At 44.3% G+C, this 25,833-nt stretch overlaps 1 pseudogene; it reads right to left on the bottom strand.

Moving 5' to 3' along the window:
* Positions 1-13,813: 13,813 nt before the first annotated feature.
* Positions 13,814-14,324, bottom strand: LOC110306322 (annotated as a pseudogene).
* Positions 14,325-25,833: the final 11,509 nt, after the last annotated feature.

Below are 25,833 nucleotides of genomic sequence, written 5' to 3'. Positions count from 1 at the left end.
AGTCCCCGAACTTCACTGGCCAGTCAGCATAGTTGCAGTTCAGTGAGAAACCCTGTCTTAAAGGAATAGAGGAAGGGGGTGGAGCTCAGTGATAGAGTGCTTGCCTAGCAAGCTCAAGGCCCTGGGTTCAGTCCTCAGCTCTAAAAAAAAAAAAAAAAAAAAAAAGACAAAGATAACAAAAGAATAGAGGAAGGTGGCTGACTCCCCTCTTCTGGACTACACAGGGGCATGTGCACACATGCAACCACTACATAAGTAAACAGATAAATAAAATAGCAGTACCACAAATGCCATTTGCATCCACCATGTACATACAACCATTGTCCACTAAAAAATGTTTGAATCACAATACTTCAAATAAAAAAAAATTGAAAAGTAGCTTATAGGAGAGAAAGTGCAATAGTTAGCATACAAACCCAGAGCCAGAAGGTGTGTCTTTTAGAGCTACCCTGTGCTACACTGACACAGGGACAAGCTGACTTGCAACTTCTGCACCTGGAAGGCTTGCCATTTGTTTGTGAAGAATGTATGTGTTGCGGCTGGAGAGATGGCCAAGAGGTTAAGAGTACTGACTGTTAGCCGGGCGGTGGTGGCGCACGCCTTTAATCCCAGCACTTGGGAGGCAGAGGCAGGTGGATTTCTGAGTTCGAGGCCAACCTGGTCTATAAAGTGAGTTCCAGGACAGCCAGGGCTATATAGAGAAACCCTGTCTCGAAAAACAAAACAAAACAAAACAAAAAAGTGTACTGACTGTTCTTGTAGAGGACCTGGGTTCAAGACTCAGCATGGCTCACAATCATCAGTAAGGGATCCTACACACTCTTCTGGCCTCCAGAGACCCCAGGCTTCTGCAATGATACACATGCATCCATGCAGGCAAAACATCCCATGCAGATAAAAAATAAAATTTAAAAATTGGATATTCTTTATCTTAAAAAGGATGTATGTGCTATTTATCAGAAACACCACTCCTCCGTGTAATCTTTGAAACATTTGTGACACTTAGTAATTATATTTCTGGGGAATGATCCTAAAATCTGCAGACTCTGCAGTTTGCTCACTGATTTATGGGCTTCACAGGCTCATGGTGGGTTATTTATAATAGTGAAAATATTGGAAACAACCTAAAGATCCAATCGTGAAGGAATAGGTCATAAATTACGTAATTGCCGTATGATGGATTATTATATAGCTGCTTAAACCATGAAGGGTTTATGCTCTGATGTTCAGAGAGGAAAAAAATTAAAGATCCAGAATTATATCTAAGCAGAATCTTAGCTAGGCAAAAGAAAGATTTTTTTTTTTGGAAGGTTGGAAAGAAGTCTGCTGAGGTGTTAGCAACAGTCACATCTGTGTGGTAAGAGTGTGGATGCTCTTGTTGTTTTTTCGTTTTTTAAAAAAATCTCTCTCCCATGTCTGACTGTCAGTCAGTCTGTCCCTGTATGTGTCTGTCTGTCTCTGTATGTGTCTGTCTGTCTCTGTATGTGTCTGTCTCTGTATGTGTCTGTCTCTCTTCCTTCTCCCCCTCTCTAAAGAGTAAAACTTTAGTGATTAAGGAATAGATAAATTGTAAATATATGCAGAAACACAAGGAAAATCTATCATTTCTCATTTTGTTTTTCTTTTTGTTTCTGAAACAGGGTCTCACATAGGCCAGGCTAGCCTCACACTCACTATGTGGCCAAGGATAACCTTAGACGCCTCATCGTCCTGTCTCTATCACTTCCCAAGTTCCACAGCATGAATAGCTTCTCTGTCTCCAGCAGGTATTGCACTCGTCACCTCTCTGAATGACCATACTCTTAGAAGTCATTCTGCCAGGGGTTAAATCCCTTCTCTGAGCAGCCAACTTTTCTGTGTCTCTGCTGACTCACCCACAGAGGAGGGTGGTGTCTGTGCCTTATTCCCAAGATGGCACCTGAATCAAGGTTGTGAGGTAACACCTCTCACAGAGTAAGCAGTCAGTGGATGCTGTCTAGTATGTCCTGAGCACTGCAGCAATCTTACTAATCTCACACTTGCATTTCTTCCTTCCTTCCTTCCTTCCTTCCTTCCTTCCTTCCTTCCTTCCTTCCTTCCTTCCTTCCTTCCTTCCTCTCCCTCTCTCTCTCTCTCTCTCTCTCTCTCTCTCTTTTCTCTCTTTCTTTCTTTTTTTTGAGACAGGGTTTCTCTGTATAGCCCTGGCTGTCCTGGAACTCACTCTGTAGACCAGGCTGGCCTCGAACTCAGAAATCTGCCTGCCTCTGCCTCCCAAGTGCTGGGATTAAAGGCGTGTGCCACTATGCCCGGCTTTGCATTTCTTTTCATTTCTTCTTTAACTAAATTTTTTTAAAGTATAGACTAGAGTTTATTCAGGGCATGGGGAAGGGAGTCAAGAGGATAGTAGAGGCAGAGAAAAGCAGAGATGGGGGAGAGTAGAGAAGTAGAGGCTGGCCATGAACACATGGAGAGAGAGGGACGGGATGGGGGGAGGGAAGAGCCTAAGAGGGCAAGAGAGAAACAAGAGAGCAAGAGCTAAATTTTTTGTTAGATATTTTTTTATTTACATTTTAAATGTTCTCCCCTTTCATGGTTTTCCTTCTGAAAAAGGAATCCCATATCCCATCCTCTCTCCCCCTGCTCACCGACCCACCCACTCCTGCTTCCCTGTCCTGGCATTCCCCTGCACTGGGGCATTGAGCCATCACAGGACCAAGGGCCTCTCCTCCCACTGATGACCGACAAGGCCATCCACTGCTACATATGTGGCTGGAGCCATGGGTCCCTCCATGTGTACTCTTTGGTTGATGGTTTAGTCCCTGGGAGCTCTGAGAGGGTCTGTTTGGTTCATATTGTTGTTCACATTTCAAAAACAGTTTATCCAAAAGCAGCTGCTGTCCTTCTCTTGACTAGGATTCTCCGCCCGTGCATGGTGCATCCTCCTGTACCCTTGGATACTGAGCTTCGGGGTTTGGGGTTGCCAACCTCTCCGACCAATAGAAAGCCTGCTGAGGGTGACCTGGATGCTCGTTCTTTAGTGCATCTGATAACCTCAGATTCTTACATTAATTAGTGCTGAAATCCAGGAAGGCCCTCCCCTCAGGTCTAGCCTGATAAGGCCTCTTCCCTCACCAGGCTTCTTTCTCCATCCTCTGGTTCCTGGGTTTCCTTTATCTTTCTTTCTGAGAGACTCTTGCCCTCCGTTTTTTGCATGAATGGTAAACCTGCTTTTTTTTTCTTCTAACTCAGTAGTCCTCAGCCTCGGTCACAACCCCTTCATGACTTGACCAACCTTTTCACTTTTCACTAAGACCACTGGGGGAAAACAACTTATGTTACAATTCATAAACAGTAGCAAAGTTACGGTTAATGAAGTAGCAACGAAAATAATTTTATGGTTGAGAGTCACAACAGGAGGAACTGAACTAAAGGGCTGCAGTGCTAGGAAGGTTGAGAGGTACTGTTCTAATCCAACCCTTGCCACTTGAGAAACTTCGCTGTTTCCAGTACCACACACAACATCAGCCATTTTCCCTGTGGACACAGAAGTAGGTTAAAGAGAACCTGTCCGTCCTCCTGGTTGGTTCCTTGAGAAACTCTTGGGAACTTTTCAGGGGCCACTTCAAGGTAAGAAATTAACCTCAGCCCATCCAAAAGCTACAACATGGGCAATAACCCTGTATCCCGAGAGAGCCCATTGGCCGGGCTCCTAAGAAAACTGCAACAGCCGGGCCTCAAGCTGGATCCTGTTCTATCAATAATACACTCTTGACAACTGCTGGCCTAAATTTAGCATGTTGGAACCTACCGTTTTGTGGGACTTTGACAAAATTCCTCCAGTGAAATTGCAAATGGTCCCAGGTTCCCCATCTCCAAGGGTCCTTTCATCTGCACTAAAGTCCCCCCTTTGTTACTCTGTTTCTACATATCAGGACTCTTTTTTTTTTTTAGCTCAAATTTCTAAACTGAATTTCCCAAACTTTCTCTCACTTATCCATCTAGTGGACAAGCTCTGACCCTTCTTCAAGGGACTTCCACCCAGGCTGTCTCTCTCCACACACCTCCATCTACCCACCACTGCCCTCTTTCTTTCCCTCAATCCCTTAGTTTGCCCTCTGAGTGCCTGAGAGATGAACAGCTGGCCCATAGAGCTCAGTTTCCTTTGGCACAAAAGGCCTTGTTGAGATCTGGGGCCTCTTTTCTCCTGGGGACCCCCTAAATCCTACCCACAGTAAGAAGACAGTTCTAGACCATATGGTTTCTGATGTTTTAATTATCCAGGTGTGCTACCCTAGAATCTTATCTGCATTCTGGGGCCAAATGGGAGCTGCTGAGATAAAAGCAGCGGCCGCAGGGGCAGAGCCGCTGTGTAGGGGTCTATTGACTTAGAACTCACGGAGAAGCTGCCTCTGGAGATGGGATTTGTCCTCCCACTTCAGACTCCAGCTTGGTAATCTCAAAATGTCCCCCTAGAAACCCTGTCCTGGATGAGGTTGGCCCCCTGACTCTGTGACAAAAAAAGGGAGAGACAACACAAGAGCCCAAGAGTGAAGACATTGCTCTCCCAAGGACGGCTAATGGGTAGACTTTCTCCGACTTATTATTTATCCCATGATGTAGAGATGTCTGTAATAAAAAATGAAATACTCATCCATGGGAAGGTCAGAGAGAACTTAGAAGTCTCTTAGCCAATAAATTCAATATAATAGTTTTGTCAGGACTCCTCAGTTGGTTTCTAGGGGAGGTTGTAACAGATTTAAGAATGTTTTGATTAGACGATTCTGTATACTGTAGAAACACTGCCTTTGTCTATAAGACTGACCTAGAAATTTACAAGTTTAACATAGTTTAACAGTATATACCCAGGTATTGTTAATTTATTACATTATCCCACGTGTGTAGTTTGGATTCAGCTTTCTTTCTGGAAGGTGGTATCACACACCACTGTCTCTCGTCAGCTTGGTGTCTAACCGCAGTTCACCTTACTAAACAAAGCGGGGACATGAATCACGAGGTTTAAGTGTTCTCGTTGACTTTGTCCTGGTGCTCTCCACAGGTTGTAATGCGGGAGAACTGATGGCCCACTTCTGATTGTACCCTGGCCAATGAAAACTGCCTCGAGCTTTTGAGTCAAACCATTGTCCTTAACGTCTTGTAACACGCAATGAATGGTGACCAAAAAGTATCTGTTTTACTCAGACCCTAAGCCTCCAAGTGACACCCTTCCCCCAATAGGAAGCAGCCAGATAGGAAATGAGGGCCTTAATCATATATATGTGCATATATGGTATATATCATATATATACCATACACACACATATATATCATGCATATCATATATATGTATATACACATACATATATATGGTCTGGAATAAAGGAAACCCTACCACCACAAAACCAGGGCCACAAAGTAGGGTCAAGGTTTCAGGAAATCTGCCATCCATGAAATTCTGGAAAGCAGGTAACACCTGCCACACATCCTGGAGCCCGGAGGTTGCAAGAGCAGACCATCTGACTGACTTCCCATCTAGCAGTTCTGAAAAGCAGTCTATCCAGAAAACTATATACACGGGTATTGTTAATTCATTGCATTATCCCACGTGTGTCATTTGGACTCAGGTTTCTCTCTTTATTAAGGCGGTGTCACACACCATTGTCTCCCATAAGTCAGGTGTATAACCGCAGCTCACCTCACTAAACAGAACTAACATTAGTCATGAGGTTAAAAATGTTTCCTTTGACTTATCCTAATGTTCTCCACAAGGCTGGAGAACCTTTCTCCTTTCTCTCAACCATGAACACCATGCTCAGCTCGGTGCTGTGTGGTCTCCTAAATACTGGGTATTAACCTCCAGCACCAATAAAAGTCCGCTCTCCCCATTTGAGAACAAACTGAGTCTTTACCCTTTTGTTTTCTTCCTCTGACGTGTTTCTTACAAAATTTATTAGAGTTCTTGATCTGATTGATCTTATTAATCTTTGATCTGATTAACATTTATTGTCCTTGTTCTGTTTGTCTACCTCACTTTCAATGTCTTGTGCAACTCTGTTCATTTCATACTAATCCTATTTTGTTTCTTTTTTAGTGTATTAACTAAGTTACTATATTTTTTAGTAGTTATGGTAAGCTTTGGCAAATACATTCACATTTAATGTAAGTCTATTTTCAAATAGCTCTATATCATTTCACAAGTATTATGAGAACCTAATAATACGTAGTACAGTGTCTGGGCTGGAAAGATGGCTGGAAGCACTGACTGCTCTTGGAAGGACCTGGGTTTGGTTCCCAGCACCCACATGGCAGCTCACAACCACCTATATAATCCAGTTCTAGGTGATCTGGCACACACTTCTGGCATCTTTGGGTACCATGCACACTTACATGAACTGCTTACATACATGTAGGCAAACATCATATGCATAAAAATAAACAATAGTCTTCAAAAATAAAATACAATTCTTCCCATCCATAAATTTTCCTCTCATTTCATCATTTTAAAAACTCAACTGTAAAAAAATTGGCAAAAGCCGGGCGTGGTAGCACACGCCTTTAATCCCAGCACTCGGGAGGCAGAGGCAGAGGCAGGCAGATTTACAGAGTGAGTTCCAGGACAGCCAGAGCTAAACAGAGAAACCCTGTCTCAAAAAAACCCAAAAAAAAAAAAAGGCAAATAAATAAAAACCTCACTCACACCAAAGTCAACCATATCTTATAATAAGTAATACACACGTGCACACATGCACGCTCATGCAAGTGCATTTTGATAGCTTTTGAAGAGAGCTGGCTGTTGTTCTTTTTTTTTTTCTCTAGGTAAGTGATGTTTTCCATATTTCCCCCTACTCATTCCCCACCCCCTTCCCAAATATGGCTTCTTTTAAGAAATTTTCTTTTCGCCGGGTGGTGGTGGCACATGCCTTTAATCCCAGCACTTGGGAGGCAGAGACAGGTGGATTTCTGAGTTCGAGGCCAGCCTGGTCTACAGAGTGAGTTTCAGGACAGTCAGGGCTATACAGAGAAACCCTGTCTCGAAAAACCAAAAAAAGAAAAAGAAATTTTCTTTTCCCAGTGTGGAGGCACACACCTTTAATTCCAGCAGATGAATGTCTGAGGTTGAGGCCAGCCTTGTCTGCAGCATGAGTTCCAGGACAGCCAGGGCTACACAGAGAAACCATGTCTCATAAAAAGGAAATCCCCCACCCAAAGATTTTTTTTCCTTGCCTGCTTTAATGAAATTTGAATTTTGTAATCATAGGTGTGCTTTTCGGTTTGAATTGAAATATTCTCTAAATTGAAAGGGACTCTCTGTCTTTCTTCTATGGGGTGGATCAGACCCAGAGTCTAGGGCATGCTAAGCAGGCACTCTGTCTACCATTGAGCTACCAGCTCTCCAGGCAGACCCTTCATTTGAGCATGCATCCTTTTTGGTATTCTCTGAACTTCTTGTATCTTTGCTTCGCTGTCTGACAGTATGGGGGGGATTCTCCATCAATATAGCTTTAAGTATTTCCTTAGTTCCCCCTTTCTTCCAGCACCCCTCAATCCTGTTAGACCTTTTATAACTGACCCAGAGTTCTTGAGTATTCTGTTTTGGACTTCTGTCCATCATGGCCTTCCACTGGTCTCAGCCATTTGAGGGTGACTTTGACCATCTCATCCTCCTGCCTCTAGTTCCTGAGTTCTGGGATTACAGGTGTGAGCCACCACACACGGTTTATAGGGTGCTGAGGATGGAGCCCACGACTTTGTGAATACTGGGCAAGCACTGTACCAACTGAGCTACAACCCTTGCTAAATCTGTAATTCTCTGTTGTTACATCCTGAGGCTCAGAAATTCTTTCTACAAGGACTTCCAGTCTATTAAGGAGCGTCACCCTGGGGATGTGTTCTTCTTATCAATAACGTTTCCTTTTAACTCTGGATTTCTCTATTTACAGTTACATTTACATCATCTATCTGTTTTTTTTCCTATTAACTACTTTAAACCTTTAAACCCATTAACATGGTAATAGATTTTTTAAAATTCTGATATGAAAAACCCAAGCCCCTATCCTATTTGATTTTAGTCTCTTCACACTGTGCTCTTGGTATATTTTTATTTTATTTTATTTTATTTTATTTTATTTTATTTTATTTTTGAGACCAGACTCATGTAGCTCATGCTGGACTCAAGCCTGATGTACAGTCAAGGATGATTTTGATCTTCATCCCTCCCGTGTTAGCATCATATAGGTGTACCAACACACCTGGCCTTATCATGGAGTCTATTGAAAGGAGAACATGATCTGCTAAATAAAAGGAACTGTAGCCAGTCAGTCAGTAGTGGCGTGCACCTTTAATCCAAGCACTCAGGAGACAGAGGCAGAAGAATCTCTGTGAGTTCGAGACCAGCCTGATCTACAGTGTGAGTTCCTGGACAGCCAGAACTACACAGAGAAACTCTGTATTAACAAAACAAAACAAACCAAAAAAGGAACGGCAGGAAATAGGCCTTTAGCTACATCTATCAAGATGCAAAGCAAAGGAAGCACTCTGTTGTCCTAGGTCTCGGTCTCAGAGGTGCCTGTACCCTTGGGCTGTGACCTTTGCTGATACTTCCATGCAGGGTCCTCTTGTAGGTGTAGAACAGGGTGGCTGCAGGAAGCAGGACTGTGTATTTTCCTTCCCCTGTGTGGAAGGTTGGAAGGAACAGGTCTTTTTCAGATGGGACAGGTTCTAGTTAACATCCTCCAGGTTAGTCCATGGTAAAGTCATGTCTCCTGGGGGCAGGCAGGCCTCAGTACAAAATACTTAGGTCTATTTCAAAACAGCTCTTTTCCTCTCCATCTCCCAAGGTACAAGAGGATTTTTCTCTGACACACATTGTGCAGGCCTAGGATAGATCACAGACGTGTGGGACTCCCGACGACCCGGACCTTGAGGGAGTTGTCAGCTCTGGGGGAGAAGGGGTGTCCACAGAGCCTCAGAACTAACTCATCAGTGACAGTTTATACTCTGGAACCCCAGCACTTGATTTAGGAACTTTCTTCTCCAGTACATTGTGGCTCGATGTATCAGATCTGTCTGTCTCTTTCTATGGCTTGTCACATGTGGTCACTGCTCTGATGGACAAAAGAGTTACAGAGAATTAAGCTGGTCACTTAATAGGATGGGGCAGCTGCTCCAAAACCCTTCTATGCCAGCCTGGAAGCAGGAAGTCAAACATTGTTAGTGGATAGTGATGCAAAATGGACCTCGGAAGGCAGCTTCCGGCAGCTGTTTCCCTTCTCCAGCTGGCAACTGACCTCCCTCTGGCATTTTTCCTCCTGTCTTGGTAAAAATCTTCAGATGACCTCAGTCTGTTTCATAGACATTTCTTTATGGTATCTGACTTGATCCTTCTGAAAAGCTATGGTAAGGTGGGTATCAGGATCCCATTTCAGTCGTGAGCGACTGGAAAAAAAAATCCAGTAATGGTAAAGCCTTCTCTAGTGATATTTGCCTCGCTCAGTTCCAGCTGTTCCTTTTAGGTGGGAGACCTGCTTACTACTGTGTCACAGACGCCATCACCCCCACCCCATATCGCTCATTGTTTCTGTGGGCATTTGATTCTTATGTCTCTGCAAAAGATGATGGAGACTTTCGCAATTAGGGTTTCTATTGCTGTAACAAAACACCATGACCAACAAGCAAGTTGGGGAGGAAAGGGTTTATTCAGCTTACACTTCCACACTGCTGTTCATCACTAAAGAAGTCAGGATAGGAACTCAGACAGGACAGGAACCTGGAGCTGATGCAGAGGCCATGGAAGGGTGCTGCTTACTGGCTTGCTTCATGTGGCTTGCTCAGTCTGCTGCTTTGTTTTAGAACTGAGGACCACCAGCCCAGGGGTGGCACCATCCACTATGGTCTAAACCCTCCCCGCACTGATCACAAAGGAGAAAATTCTGGAGAGCTGGATCTCATGGATGATTTCCTCAAGTGAGGCTCCTTTCTCTCTAATGACTCTAGCTTGTGTCGAGTTGACATAAAACCAGCTAGTCACACCGGGCAGTGGTGGTGCACGCCTTTAATCCCAGCACTTGGGAGGCAGAGGCAGGCAAATTTCTGAGTTTGAGGCCAGCCTGGTCTACAAAGTGAGTTCCAGGACAGTCAGGGCTATACAGAGAAACCCTGTCTCGAAAAACAAACAAACAAACAAACAAACAGCCAGTCACAGAGACCTAATCCAAAATGTGGAGGAGAGACGTGAGCATGGCTGATAAATTCCCATTCCCATATCCTATGTGACTAACTCAGTCACCCAGAAGCATAGACTAGGCACTTAGACAGGACCCCATTCTCAGTGACACATGATATAATACTATGTCACTACATTCTAAATTTCTTTTCTTTTTTTTTGGTTTTTCGAGACAGGGTTTCTCTGTATAGCCCTGGCTGTCCTGGAGCTCACTTTGTAGACCAGGCTGGCCTCGAACTCAGAAATCCGCCTGCCTCTGCCTCCCGAGTGCTGGGATTAAAGGCGTGTGCCACCACGCCCGGCTACATTCCAAATTTCTTAAACAGTATTTTTTATTATTTTATTATCTTTGAGAATGTCATTTAGTCATACAATGTAATTTGATTACAGTCACTCACTCCATCTTCAAGAAATTACCATTTCTAGGTAAGTTTTACTCTTTCTTATATTTGTTTATCTGGTTTTTAAAAAGGTGTTCGTGAGTATGTAGTGGGATCTGACTGTGCACGCACAATTGCTTGTGCATGGAGATCAGGGGACAGCCCGAGGGAATTAGTTCTTTTCTTCCACCATGGGGGCTCAGGGAGATTGAAGTCAGGTCCTCAGGCTCAGCAGCAGGGGCCCTTACCCCATCCCCACCCAATGTACTATCTCACAGGCACATCGTCTGGGCTTGAAGGTGCCCTTCTTACAAGCAGGTCACGGCGGTGAGTGTGTGTGGAATTCCAGGCTCAGAACACCTAAGACGTACTACTGAAACTGTCTGTTTCTGCAGACGAGATATATTTCATTTTATTGCAGTGTCCACCAAGGTCCAGAAAGAGGAAATTAACTCCCCTCCCCCACCCCCGGGGTCATGGACAAACCCTGAAACGGAAGCCAAATTGGAAGTCCAAAGTAATGAGTCTGTAAGGCAGTCGCTACTGAGGCTGCCAGTGAGATGAGTCTGAGCATACCAATGTGGAGACTCCCGATTGTTCCTGAGCCCAGCCTACTGCATCAGGCTGAAGCAGAGGAAGTAGATAAAACCGGAAGACTGTGGGGAGTGGGATGCGGTAGCACTTGTTCTTTACACAAATCTGGAAAAGTGTAGAGGGGAACCTGTTTTAGGATAATGATGGGGGGAAGAGGGACATAAATGAACTCTGCACATTTATCAAGCTTCCATCTACCCCCACATAAGCTGCAAAGGGCAAAGGTGTGTGCACACACGCGCAGGGAAAGCCCCACTCACTTGGGTCTTGCCAATTAAAAACGGCAGTTAAGGTCCAAGGAAGCCTTTGATTCCAGAAGGCTCCACTGGGAAGCAGCTCCGCTGTAGGTCGGTTTTCAGTTCTCGGCTGCACACACCCAGTGAGAGAGCAGCAGCACTGCCGCTGACTGAGCACATGCTGAGGCTGAGAGCTGGGAAATGGGTCGGCCCTAAAGGGCACTTGCACCCCTTCACGTCCCCTCCCGTGGCTCGGGTCCAGGGGATCCTTCTCTCCCACCCAGGTCCCTGCTTGGGAATAGTTAAGGAGTCAAGAGTTTGATAGAGAGTTCATCCCACACTCAGTGTTGTCTTGATGATGGGACTGTTACTCCAACATGCACCCTTGAGCATCTGTCTCCTGAATGTCCGCAATCTTGAAGATATGTGTGTACTTGTGTGTGGATCTGTGCTTGTGTGCTGTATACAAACGTGAATGGGTATGAATGCCGGAGGAGAAAGTTGAGTGTTCTGGTGTATTTACTCTGTCTAATTCGCTTGAAGTAGGCTTGAACCTGGAGTTCAGCTGGCAGCCAATAAGACCAGCAGCACTCCGGGCTCATGCCCTGATCCCTATTCACCGAGCAGTAGGTGCTCCTGCAGCTGCACCCAGCCTTTTAAGGTGGGTTCTGGGAATCTGACCGCAGGTTCTCCTGCTTGTCAAGCAAGTGTTCTTGCCCACTGAGCCCTGCCCCGACCTGAGATGCTTTTACGTTTGTTTCTAGCAGTGTTCTTCCTGTCACCAAGAAGAGAATCGTCAGAAACTAAGCCAAACAGTAGCAAGAGAGAGTCTGAGTTCCAATAATGATTTCTAACCTGAGACTTGAGCAAAGCCTGGTCTATCTGCTCTTTAAACTTATCTATACAAATCGTCCTCATTTCCCATGCTACCAGGTGTTGGAATTACAAGAGTGGAGAAGATGTGAGCTATTCTTGTCTTCATGGCAACCAGTTCCCCATGAGATGGCAAGATGTATCGAAGGGCATAAAATATTGAAAATCTTGATTTGGCAATTCTATTTCTAGGAAATTATGAAAAAGGAAAAACGATTTGTCAGAGACAGAGCATATTCATTATGGAGGGACTTCTTATCTTCAACTTAATAGTGAAGTACCACAGAGTGTATGTACCATTGGCACTGGGGCCAGCTTGAACACTTTCCCCACTCAAGCACGAGATCATGACCTGCACTCCAGAGCTGCCTTGTCTCTTCCCCTGTTGTGTAGCAGTTTCCTCTTAGATGAAAATAATAATATCCTGCAGAGAAGCTCCTTAAAACAGAAGATAAGCAATTCAAAGTAGCTTCAGGAAGTTCCTGAAACCAACTAGGTTCACTTGGTCCCATGCTCCCAAGAGTAAACAATAAAGTCTTCTGAGGGTCTCCAAACTACAAAGACTCTCAGACAAGCTGAGCTGCCTGGGAGAATCCAGAGACCAGCAAAGCAGCAGCAAGAAGCAGAAAGCAATGGAGCTGCCTAAAAGGTGAGAGCAACTGAGCCTCCTAAGAAGGATACTCTCCAACCCACTGAGCTGCCTGCAGGCTGTACAGGGTGCTTCAGGTTCCCAGGTTTTGTGGGATGTCAGCCATGATAGGGTGAGCTTTGGTCATGTGATATGGGTGTGTTTATGTCGATTCCTGTAAGTAACCCTTCACCTGTAAGTAATCCCAGCAATGCTCACTAGTGGACCAACTTGGACTTTGGTGGTATCTGTATTTCCTATGAGTGAGTAGACAGACATGTGTTACATCTCCCAGGTCTTATCAGGTAACACTCATAATCACAGGCCTCCCTCCAGCGGAGGGTAACAATTGGCCTTCTTCCTATATAAATTAATTTTGCTTTTTATTGTATATACAAGGAGTCACTGTGTCTAACTTTGGGCATTTGGAAGGAGGAACGTCTGGGGAACATCTTTTTGCTTAATTTTGTGTTTGTGAGCATTCACTCCATTTTTTACAAGTTCTAGATTGTTTATTCTGTATAGTACTGCATTGGTAGAGTGTGCCACCGCATGTTTACCTGTTTGTAAACAGTTGGGTAGTTTTCAGATCAATGATATTGAAAGCAGTGCTGGATAAGCATTCTTCAGGCTAATGTATATGAACATTTGGGGATATAGATGTAGACATGGCAAGGCGGGGACATGAAATGCTGGCTTTTATATACAACTAGCTTTAGAAGACATGGCTGAATAGTGTATCAAATTGATGCTACTACTTAACACTCTCAGCAACACTACGGGAGCTCTGACTTCTACACACATGTATTAACACTTGATACACATTGTCCATTTTAGACCATGCCAGATGAGACACTGCAGGCCTGCTGATCCCAACTTTTTTTTTTTTTTTAAACAGGTTCAGCTCTTTATTGGACTTGTTAAGAAAAGCAGTTTAGTCAAAAAGACCAAAACCCATGTCATCTTCCGACTCCTCTGGCACTTCCTTCTTCACTTCCACTTTCTCCTCATCTGGGACAGCATCGGTGGATGGAGCAGGACCACCAGCAGGCGCAGCTCCAGCTGCTGGAGAGGGCCCACCAGCTCTTACATTGCAGATGAGGCTCCCAATGTCGACATTGGCCAGAGCCTTTGCAAACAAGCCAGGCCAGAAAGGTTCGACCTTGTCACCAGCTGCGTTAATGAGGGCATTGATCTTATCCTCCATGACCTTCACCTAGTAGTTCTGCAGGATGAGTGTGGAGTAGATGCAGGCAAGCTCAGAGATGGAAGTCATGTTGTGAACTGCCAGCGGAATGAAGTGAGGGCCTCACCCCAACTCGGCCTTGGCTTCTTCGGAAGAATAGAGCACCTTGGCCGGCAGCTGAGGAAAAGCCCGATCCGAACATTTATCTGGGAAGGAGAGACTGGAGGATCTGGAGTTCAAGGTCATCCTTGGCCACGTAGGGAGTTGGAGGATTTATGAGACCCAATTGCAAGGAAACAGTCAAAATTTTAAGCATGTGGTAGATGGGTGCTAGAATCAAACTGTTGTTTTGGTTTTTACTCTCCTAGTGACTAATAGGATTGTAAAGTTTGTATTTTGGCTTTTAGGAAGACTGCCCAAGCCTACTTCTTCCTCTTGTGTGGGGTACTCTATTTTATTGCTTTGTTAGAGTTTTTAAAACATCTTGGCTACAGGTGTTCAGTCATGTATCTAAATACATTCTTTTACTTTCTAGAAAATCTCTTTTTTTTATTAAAAATTTTTTAGGAATTTTCTTTATTGATATATATTCATTGCACATGATACTGGGTTTCATAAACAATATCTTTGGGGCTAGAGAGATGACTCAGCAGTTAAGAGCAGTGACTGCTCTTCCAGAGGTTCTGAGTTTGATTTCCAGCAACCACATGGTGGCTCACAACCATCTGTAATGGGATCTGATGCCCTCTCCTGGCATGTCTGAAGAGGGCACACCAGAAGCTACAGTCTACTCCTATAAATAAGACAAGTAAATCTTTAAAAAAGAAACAAACAAAAAAATTTCTTTTAAGTATAAAATATTTTACCACAAAAAAAGTCTTAATAGTAATACAGGATTTATCATTTTTAGTTTTTCAAATATTTTTGAGACCCATTTAGGAAATTGCTTCCTACCTCAGAATCAGAAAACAAATGTTCTATTTTCCTTAAAATAAAAATGTAGCATATTCATTTTATGTTCATTTCTTCAGTTTGTTTTTCAACTAATTTTCATGGTAGGAAATCCTATTTTGTGTGTGTGTGGGTGGGTGGGGGGATCATGAATCCCAAACTGTGTACCATGTGACCCTTGGCAGCCACTGGAAATTATCGGGGTGCTCTGGGGCATTTACCATTTAAGGGAAATGGATTGACATTTTTTTGACATCACACAAACTGTCTGAAAAAATCATTTCCTTTTTAAACCCTGCTGCCCTCCTATCAATGACATATTTTTTGCAAAACTGGGTGGCTTGTATTTGGTAATTTCTGAGATTTTAAAAACTGGGAAATGAAAATGTAGTTCAGTCTGAAAATAAGAAGTGGGGGTGTGTGCCAGGCCCAACAAGAGCACAAATCTATTAGTCAGTGTGTGGCTGCTTGGAACTACAACAAAACATTATTTTTCCATCTATGTATGTCATTTTTCAAATAATTACTAAGCTGTTATGATATAAATATTAGCCAAGGTTATGGCCACTTGATTATTTAATAAATGAGATCGTGAAGTCTTCCTTTTGAATAGGGGTGCCATAGAAGTTATCAGGGTATTAAAGAGTGATAGAGTTTGGGAATCCGATAATCTGGGAATCACAAAATCTTGGACCACCCTCATGAATCCCACCTTGGAGTTCATGTTCTTTTAAGGTCCCTTCCTTCAAGTACAGCTTGGGTATCAGGCAGGATGGACCCATGAGTGTGTGTGTGTGTATGTGTGTGTACGTGTACTGTTTTTCTCACGTCTGTGACAAAATACCTATGAAAAGTAACTTGAGGAAAGAGGGGTTTATTTCAACTCACACTTCAAGGGTTCACTTCATCACGGCTGGCAACGAGTATTGACAAAAGCTGCCGTGGCAGAAGACTGTGGACGAGGGAGGCGGCTGGTGCTCAGTCAGGAAGCTGAGAGAGAGAGAAAGGCTAGTGCGCTCCTGCGTTCAGTTTTGTGTTCAGTCTGGGACCCCAGCTCATGGACTGAAGCTCTTCACATCCAGCCTAGGTCTTCCCACCTCAATTCAGTCTCTCTGACAGTCCTCAAGGTTTGTCTCCAGGGTGATTTTAATTCCCGTCTAGTTGGTAATCAAGACCAATCTCACAATGTATGTGCTTATGTTGTTGATGACTGTAACCCTGACTTACAAAGAGGTTCTCTCTTGTTGACCCTTGGAGAAGTCTCAATGGCCTTTCTTGAGTGATTTGCTGTTGTCGGGATCAACTAGAATGAGGGGTTCAGGGCTATGATCATGAACGAGCCCACTCTTGGGAACCCTGCTTGTCTTCAGCACTTCGTGGATGCAGAGCAGAGCGTCAAGGGGATCTTTCTAAAGTGAGGAGGACGCTCTGCCAGGAAGAAGTCAGATAGAGATGAGAACAATGACTGCAGGAGACCAAGTGATAAGCAGTTTTACCCTGGGGAATAGCCCAGAGCTTCAGAGGAAGCTGTATAGAGCTAAACGCTCAATGTGATTTCAGGGAGGTGAGGTCAATTGGGCATTTGAGGAGACAGGAGGGATGGTCTGAGCATCAGAAGAGTCAGTGAGGGGCAGAAACCAGAGCAAAAGGGATTTCCCCCCAGTTTTTGTTTGTTTGTTTGTTTTAAAGATGGGGGTCCCCACTAGGTAGCTCTGGCTGGGCTGCAACTCACAGATATCCTCCTCCCTCTGTCTGCTGAGTGCTGGGGTTAAAGGCATGTATCATCACCAGCTCATCAAGGAGAGGCTTCTGAGTCAGCCAAGGTGATGAGTTTTCACTCTGACTATATGAGGAATCCCAAAAGGAAGAAAGAGAAAAACACTGGGTTACCTAAGCTTCTTCAGGAAAGGGCAGTGCTTGGCCTGGACCATCACAGAACTCTGGTGTTATGTGTTCTCTCGTACACTAGATTTCATGCCACTCTAGGAACTGTAGCGAGAATGTATCTGGGGATCGAATCACCACCTCCACTAAACATGTACTTTTCAACTGTTCATCACGATGCTCAGGAGAGGTAGGAAGACAGTTCACGTTACTTCTCTGAATTGCTATAAAGTCTGTATCAGTCCAATGACCTCCATTACCAACTCTGTAATTGAGGCAGACATGACCATATGGCTTCACTATCACCAGAGCCTTGGCATCTGGCACAATGCTTTCCCTATGATCGGCCCAAGTTAGTCCTACCATTATGATTGTGAAATGCATGTTTACTGAAAAAAAAATATAGATGGAGCTATCCAGCAAGGATTCATCTGCTTGCAGTTCTTGTTACCCGCTAATTCTGACCCATGTTTATAAGCTTATAAGTTGGACAGACTGACAAAGCTCTTCAGCAGCAGATGCTGGCAGAGGAAGAGGTGGCCAAGCTGCCATCTGATACAGTGGGTGCTGCCTGAAGCATGGCATTTAAATAAGTCATGCCACTTCCTGGGGGGGCCAGGGCCACTTTCCAAGGTCCTAGATCCTTTTATAGGCTGAGTAATTTCGGTGCCCTATGGGGACCATGATTCAGAGACTACAAATCAGAGGGCTTTTCCTGATGAATCAAGAAAAAAAAAAAACAATTCAAAAGAGCGAGCGAGTGCATTTGAGGAGGCAGTACTTGCCCTTAGCAGAGAACGGGCTTTGAAACCAGGAATGGTAGAAAACACACAGAGAAAAACTGGGGCTGTGATCATCTTGATGGTGCATCTGGCCCAAGGAGGGGCCCCAGAAATCACTTCAGCCCATCATCACCGTCTCGGTCCTGAAGCATAGGGGTCATCGATATGTGCATGGCCCTTCTCTGCGTTCTCTAGAACCAGAGATCCCCAGGGCAGGGGCAAAGCCAAGGAAAACAGAACAAGAATGATGTGCCTGAAGATGAGTAGGGTACAGACCAAGGCTGGGGAAAGACAGCCTCCCATGGTCAGCGTTCTTGGATGGTGCAAGGTTAAAGATCCCATTTAAAGCAGAGCTTGAAAGGAAAGAAAAAGAAAAAAAGATTTTCTGTCTCCTTTAAAAGCCAGAATCCTTCACAAGAGATGAAGTCATCATTGCTGATCTTCATTTCAGGATGACATTTATGGTCTAATGGAAGCGTCTGTGGGGAGATTTTCAACCCTGGGCACGTGGATGCCTTTTCAATTAGCGAAGAGAGTTAGCACTGTGTTTTAGAGAGGTTTTACATCAAGGAAGATTAGGACCAGGCAGACGTGGGTCGGATCCCTGTCTCTTCCTTGTGCCTTTTGAGTAATTACTGTGGTCAAAATACAAAACACACACCTCTCTGCGCCTTGAATTCCTCAGCTGTAAAATGTCAAAGGAGCTTTCGGGATTAGAAAATAATGTGGGACAAATCTAGTGGTGCAAACTGCACATCCCGAGTATTCCAGGGAGGGCAGGGGAGCTGGGGGCAGTGACAGTGAGCAGCTGTGTCACCATTTTGTTCTAATCCAACACAAAGAAATCTAAGATCAGGTTCACATGCACTATATGGCTGGGAAGGCATGTGGATCCTCCCATAAGTACCATGTCTCCATCCACTGGATGAGACTTTTCACACACTCTCTTCCTTTCCAAGGGCAGCCAGACTTTATTTCAAATGTCATTAGCATATCAAGCCCTCCATGGGGAAGCATGGTTCTAATTATGCAGTCTCCTAGCCTTAGCTGTACCATCACCCTTCACTGTGTAAAGTCTCCTAGCTTTTTTAAATAAACACTGCTCCTCACCCTGCCCATCCTGCAACCCAAAGATCTTTGGTTTAGAAGTGCTAAAGAGGGGCTGGAGAGATGGCTCAGAGGTTTAGAGTACTGACTGTTCTTCTAAAGGTCCTGAGTTCACTTCCCAACAGACACATGGTGGCTCACAACCATCTGTAATGAAATATGGTGCCCTCTTCTGGCCTGCAGGTATATGTACAGAACACTGTAAGTAAGAAATAAATCTTAAAAAAAAAAAAAAAGTGCTGAAGAGTATGACTTGAGACATCCTGGTGAGGGTCTGGGAAACATGGGGAAGAAAGATGAGAGCCAACCATGGGTGACAGTGTGGGCCAATTACAACTCATCCAGGACCAAAGAGATTTCTGTGGGGCGAAAGGAAAGAGGAGAGATATGACTTTAAAGGAATTACATTAAATTCTTCGTTGACTAAATGAAGCCATGCTACCACCAAACACATTATGTCCGACGCAGATGGTGTGGATCCTGTGAGGGAATGCAAAGGAAAAGCGAAGTACATCCCCCATCTTCAGGATTGCCCAGCTCACTCCTATCTACTGAGGGCAGCCCAAGTTCAAGGCTGACTGCTCTGGAGACCTGATCTTGGGGATCTTACAGCCTTGGGTGAAACCATGCGGTAAGATCATGTCCAGTAACTGAGCTGGAAGTGTTTCATAAATGGGAAATTGCTTTGTAAATATCACTGGTGTTTGGATTCAAACTGGGAAGCATAAGGTCCAGTCTGGAGGCCCAGCCATGTCAAGTGCTAGGGCAAAGCTTTGACTGCAGGTAGCCATTCTTTGAAGGGAAAGGATCTTAGAACAAGGTGCTGTTGTATCTTTCAACAGATAAAGAGAAGGAGTCTCAGAGATAGCAAGCTCTCACCCAAGGCCACCAGGACTTAGTGAGGAGCAGGAAGAGAGGTAACTCCACACAGAGGGGTGAGTTGATATGGGACAGAAATACCAAGGCGGATCAGATGGGAAGAAGGCCTAGTATAGTATACCAGGCTGAAAATGACTAAGTGCCGAATAAAGAATCCTGGCCAGCGTCTCACCTTGTATGCAAAAACTAACTTGAAATAAGTAATAGGGATCATGTAAAAGCTAAAACTATGAGCCATCTGGAAGAAAATTTGAGGGTCAAGGACATAGCTCACTGACACAAACCCAGCTCACTTACATGTATGGAGCCTTAGGTTGGACCCACAGCACTGGACAAAAAAGATTTCTCTTTTAGTTGCTGAGAAATCACAATAGAAATTTACAGCCCAAGGTAAGGAATGCCTTTATTTATATACAGATAGAGAAACATAAACCGTGACAGAGAAAATCGATGCTATAGTCCATTAAAATTAAAGCGAATGTTCTTCACTCTGAAGGATGTTATTAAACACCATGAATGTGAGCCACAGTCAAATGAAATGTTTGCTATGGAAAAGCAGAGTCTTGCACCAAACATACATAAGGGGCAATTAGAATTCGATGAAAAGAAGGCAGCTCAAAAAAACAGCCAAAAGATTTGCACACTACAGGAAAAGGTGTTCAGCATGAATAGTTACCATGGAAACGCCATTAGAATGTCATGAGAAGCAGTTCTGTAGCACTTGGAATGATACAGGTTAGAAATCAATCTGGCAGTTTGTTATAACTTACCCCATAACCCAGCAATTTAATGCCTAGGTATCTACCCATAAGATATGAATGCATACGCCTCCCGAAATTTATGACTAAATGTGCGTAATAACTATATTTGTAGTAATAAAATGAAACTGGTGAAACTCAATGGCAGGACAAATGGTAGGTCACCATATCAAAGCATAGCTCAGCAGTAAGAACCAGCGATCCACATCTCCATCATCGGCGATGTTAGAAGCAGAGTACTGGATTGGGTGGATGGAGGAGGGGGCACAAAGGAGGCAGTGGCCTGGACCAGAGGCAGATGATCTGACTTGGTTCTGAGTACAACTCACAGCCTCTTCACTCCTCCTCACATCCCCTCCTCTCCTCCCTTAGGAATCCATTCTCTCTGACTCCTGACTATGCTGTGGGAGAGAGTGTGGGGGTCAGGCCCGAGAGTCTTTCACATCCTCCCTCAGACAAGTGACAGGAATCAGGCTAGGACAAGCCCAGCCTTTAGACATGCTCATAAGTACTTACTATTCCTTTTTAAAGTTGGAAGGTTAGTTCAGGAGTCTGGGGCTATTCTTAGCACTGAACTCTATAAAAAGGAAATGCCAGCGGCAATCTTCGATGGCTGTATTTTTACAAGGGTTAATTCAAGCTTCCCTCTGAGAGTTCCCAGTCAGCAGAGATCTTCCATAAAAATACTACCTCCGGTCAGACCCTCAAACCCCCTCTTAGCATTGCTAAGATTCTTTGGGGACTATTTGAGTCAGGGACTGACTGGAAGAATGCAGATTACATCCACTTGTATGGACACCCCTTCCTGAGATGCCGCTATCTGTTATATCAGTAGAAAACAATGAATGAATGGACCTACAGACAGACAGACAGACATTTCTGCTGAGCATACAGAGAGGCAGCATGCCAAAGGAGTTACAAAGTAGCATGCTCCTGTCAGACTCACCTATGTTCCAGCCCTATTAGGAAGTCCCTCAGCCTCTCTGAACTTCTTGCATGACAGGGACAGTTGTGGGAGCCATGAGCCCATGTCTGGTGTGGCCACTTAGCAAACTTTCTGAAGAGGTTAATTCTTCGTTGTTATTGTTATTATGTATCCAATACACAGTGATTATGAAAAATGTATTTCTGCCTTTGAGAGCTTCATGCTAACTGTAACAGGTAGCATACAGACAGGGGATGTGGGAACAGAATTGGTGATGGCCTGCATTAGAGAAACTACTGCAAACACTGGAGAGATGGCTCAGTGGCTAAGAGTGTGCGGACTGATTTTGCAGAGGACCCAAGTTTTGTTCTCGTCAGTCAGATCACTGCCACCTGTAACTCCAGCGCTAGGTGATCTGGCGCTCTTTTCTGGCTTTGGAGGACACATGCATTTGTGCATCCACATGCACAAACCCCCACACAGACAGACACTTACACATGTAATTAAAACAAAAATATTTCTAACATGCCTTTTGGTTTTCACACAACACTAGTTCCCTGCTTTGGACTTTGTTGGGGACCAGTTTGTTAATCTCTCTCTCTCTCTCTCTCTCTCTCTGTGTGTGTGTGTGTGTGTGTGTTGAAATTGAACTCATGGCCTTGAACACACTAACCATGTAGCCTCCCACTGAGCTACACATCCAGCCCCCCAAGGGTTTGAAAAATGTCTTTTGCTTTTGACCTACATTCCCTCTTGAAAATTTCTTAAGAAAACAAACTCAAGATGGAATACAGCCTGGCTGTTTTTATTCAGAGTAGCAAAAAAAAAGGAAAGAGTCTGTCTAACAATAGGAGTTACATATAATGTAGATATCACAACTAATGACTATTTCCACAAAGCAGATGACAAAACCATAGCTACAATGCAGGTTCGTTCTGAGGTTATGGCCTGAAGTATTGCTTTTATTAAGGGTTTATTGTAACCAGAAACTCTAAGACGGAAGCTTGAACTTTTCCCGTATAAAAACACAAGCACTGAGATATGTACATACACACATATAGAAAATGTCTATGGACTTTGGCTTAACAATGGTTTTACGTGTAACTTTGGAGAGGACTTTTTGTTTCATTTGTTTCTATTTCTTTAGAGACTATTACACACACACACACACACACACACACACACACACACACACACACAGAAGGCATCCCCCCCCCCAAATGAAGGTGAATCTGAAGTGCCTTTGGTTTTACTTGAAGCAGACATTTCTTTTTCTATTCTTTCTTTTCTTGCCCCCTCCTCCCTTTTTAAAAGATGGCCCTGGCTATCCTGGAACTCATTCTGTAGGCCAGGCTGGCCTCTAACTCACAGAGATCCACCTGCCTCTGCCTCCAAAGTGCTAGGATAAAAGGCATAGCCACTACTGACATTTCTAAGAACTCCGTATCCTTTATTCAGTTTTTCCCCAAATACACTGATTGAATGTAGACCCAGGCCAAGTTCTTCCCATCCCAGGCTCAGAGTTTTTCACCTATAAATGTGCAGGCTAGGTCAGAGATAGCAAACTGCTTTCACCCTGAGATCAAGTCCACATCCCAGGAGCTAGCAGGACCACCTCTGCACACAGAAAGGATAGCTGATAGAAGGTGAGAACCGGTAGTGACTGGTTATGTCTTCTGTGGATCTAAGGCTGAGAAGCAACACAGAAGAGCTGTGCAGTTCCCATAAATAGAATAGAAAACTGTTAAGTTTCCTTACAGCCTTATGGGTCTGGAACGTCTGCAAGCAAAAGTGCTTGCCTCTACTTTGAAAGTCCTAAGTGTGCCGGGCAGTAGTGGCGCATGCCTTTAATCCCAGAACTTGGGAGGCAGAGGCAGGCGAATTTCTGAGTTCGAGGCCAGCCTGGTCTACAGAGTGAGTTCCAGGACAGCCAGGGCTACACAGAGAAATCCTGTCTCAAAAACCAAAAAAAAAAAAAAAGTCCTAAGTGTTAGAGATACCAAACTTCTTACATTCAGTTTTGGCAAAATCATACTCGATATCCTGGTTTCGACGGCATACCACAGAGTCTGAAACAGATTAAAATGTGCTGACTGAGGGCTGATGATGGCTCAGTGGTTAACAGCATGTGCTGCTCTGGCAGAGGACCTGGGCTCGGTTCTCAGCACTCAAATGATGACTCACAACCATCTGTAAGTCCAGTTCCTGGGGATCTGACACCTTCTTCAGACCCCTACAGGCAGCAGGCATGCATGCAATACCCAGGTATACATGCAGGCAGGCTCTCATGCACATAAAATAAACCTTAGATGTTTTTCACTGAAGAAGAAAACTCACCACAGCAATGTCTCAGTTGTGTTTACACCCATTGCCTACCACGCCAAGATCAAGAAGTAAGCCTGCAGTTGTTAACTGAGCTTCTCCAACCTGAAACAGTTTGAAAGCTACACTGCTGTTGCAGGCATAAACCTGGTCTTGGCTTTGACCTTGGTCCATGTCTCAAGTTTCTGAGAATTCTCTGAAAACCATACTTCAGGAGGTTGGCTCAGATGAGTGTCTGCTTCTAATCACCTACCTCCCTGCACCCCAAAAGCAGAATATTGAGATTTCCAGCACGACACAGCATCAACTTCCATCTTGGGTCAATGGTCCCAGGTCTACATAAGGCTGACACTATTCCCAAAGTCATATGTTAAATTCAATCAATAGCCAATGGTACCCACTCGGCAAACAAACATGGATTCTTGGACAAAAGTCAGCAGTGGGCTCTAGAGGCTATTTGGAGGAAGGGACAAGCTAGAGGGCTTGACTGCATCTCAAATTAACTATGCTAATCTGTCATAGCTTCCACAGAGAATAGCAGGCTGCATTCAGGGGTCTGAGCAACAGCTGTGCCTTCCAAAGCAAGACACTGTTCAGAAAGATGATCCGAATGTGGGTTGTGTGTTTCAGCAGGGCTTAGTGGGACTTTCCAACTTAAATGGCCCTTTGTGCTTTTAAAAGCCAGGACGCTGACCTCACGAGTGGCTAACGCATGATGTCTTGGAGGTCTTGATTTACATTTGGCTGGTGGCCGGGACTGAACTGTCAAAATGCCCAGATGACTGATGGACAGTGCTGGGCTTGTTCAGGCTTGTTTGGAGTTGAGTGGGTGGATTCTAGGACACTTGCTCTGTCCAGGTTTGATAAGCTAAACAAAGCCAGACTCTTAGAAGGGCTGGCTGACTCCAGGGTTCCTCTCTGGATGCCAGGATGGAGAGTCTTTAATCAGTCATCTCTTTCGTTGTCTTTATTTACATTCTGCCTCCATATCTATTCCAGGGTTTACTTGAACACTGCCTATTGGTTCCAGGAAACAATCCTGCCCAAGACTGGCGATTAATTTTGTATCTGTATTTGTCTTTTCTACTCACCTCCCTAGGGTCATCTGCTTGGTCTTCTTTTTTCAGGAAGACACTTTGCAAGCAAGAGTTGATTCTCGATTCCTTACTGCTCTGGACTATCACACTAGATATGGGATGTTAGGAATGGAGCAGCTGTACCCTGGCATTTAGGCACCATCATTAAGCCTGCTCAATACATCTAGGAAGGAACATACAGTGTTTTACCCGCCATTCTTTTCCTTCAAACCAGAATGGAGGAGAACTATTTATCTCTGGGGAGGAGCTGAGGTTTTATGGATCCTGGGGTAGTTCAGAAGTCTTAATTTCTACAAAGCATGTGGTAGAAAGGTCAGGCAGTTGGAGCCCATCAGTAGACCCAATGACCAGAAAGATGTCAAGATGGGATAGCTAAGTGACACACCTGTCATGAGGAGCACAGTCACCCAAATAAAAAGTTTTCACAGGCCACATAAGCAGTAGCCACAAATTAAACTAAACTAAACTAAACTAAACTAAACTAAACTAAACTAAACTTGAAGACAGATCTGAAATAATCCAATGAAAGAAAAAAGTGGGCTAGTCATGATGGCACATGACTTTAATACCAGCACTCAGAAGGCAGAGGCAGGTGGAACTCTGAGTTTGAGGCCAGCCTGGTCTAGAGTGAGTTCCAGGACAGCCAGGGCTACACAGAGAAACCCTGTCTCCAAAACAAGGAGGAAGAGGAAGAAGAGGAGGAGCAAGAGGAGAAGGAGGAGGAAGAGGCAGAAAGAATAAAGGAAGAGAGGAGGAAGAAGAGAGAAATGAAGGGAGAGAGAGAAAATAATGGATCTATGAATGAACACCTGGAATAGTAATAAAGCCTAGTACAAAGGCAGGGAGAGCCAGAGTTCCATTCATAAGTGTGCACACATTTGTTGGGTGGCCTTGAACTTGTGAACCTCTTTAAGAACTCCTCTTTTTTTGGTTTTTCAAGACAGGGTTTTGCTGTATAGCCCTGGCTGTCCTGGAACTCACTCTGTAGACCAGGCTGGCCTCGAACTCAGAAATCCGCCTGCCTCTGCCTCCC

This window comes from Mus caroli, chromosome 11 (assembly GCF_900094665.2).
Source record: "Mus caroli chromosome 11, CAROLI_EIJ_v1.1, whole genome shotgun sequence".
NCBI lineage: Eukaryota > Metazoa > Chordata > Mammalia > Rodentia > Muridae > Mus > Mus caroli.
The sequence above is the reverse complement of the archived record's forward strand: the minus strand, read 5'-3'. Positions and strand labels throughout refer to the sequence as shown.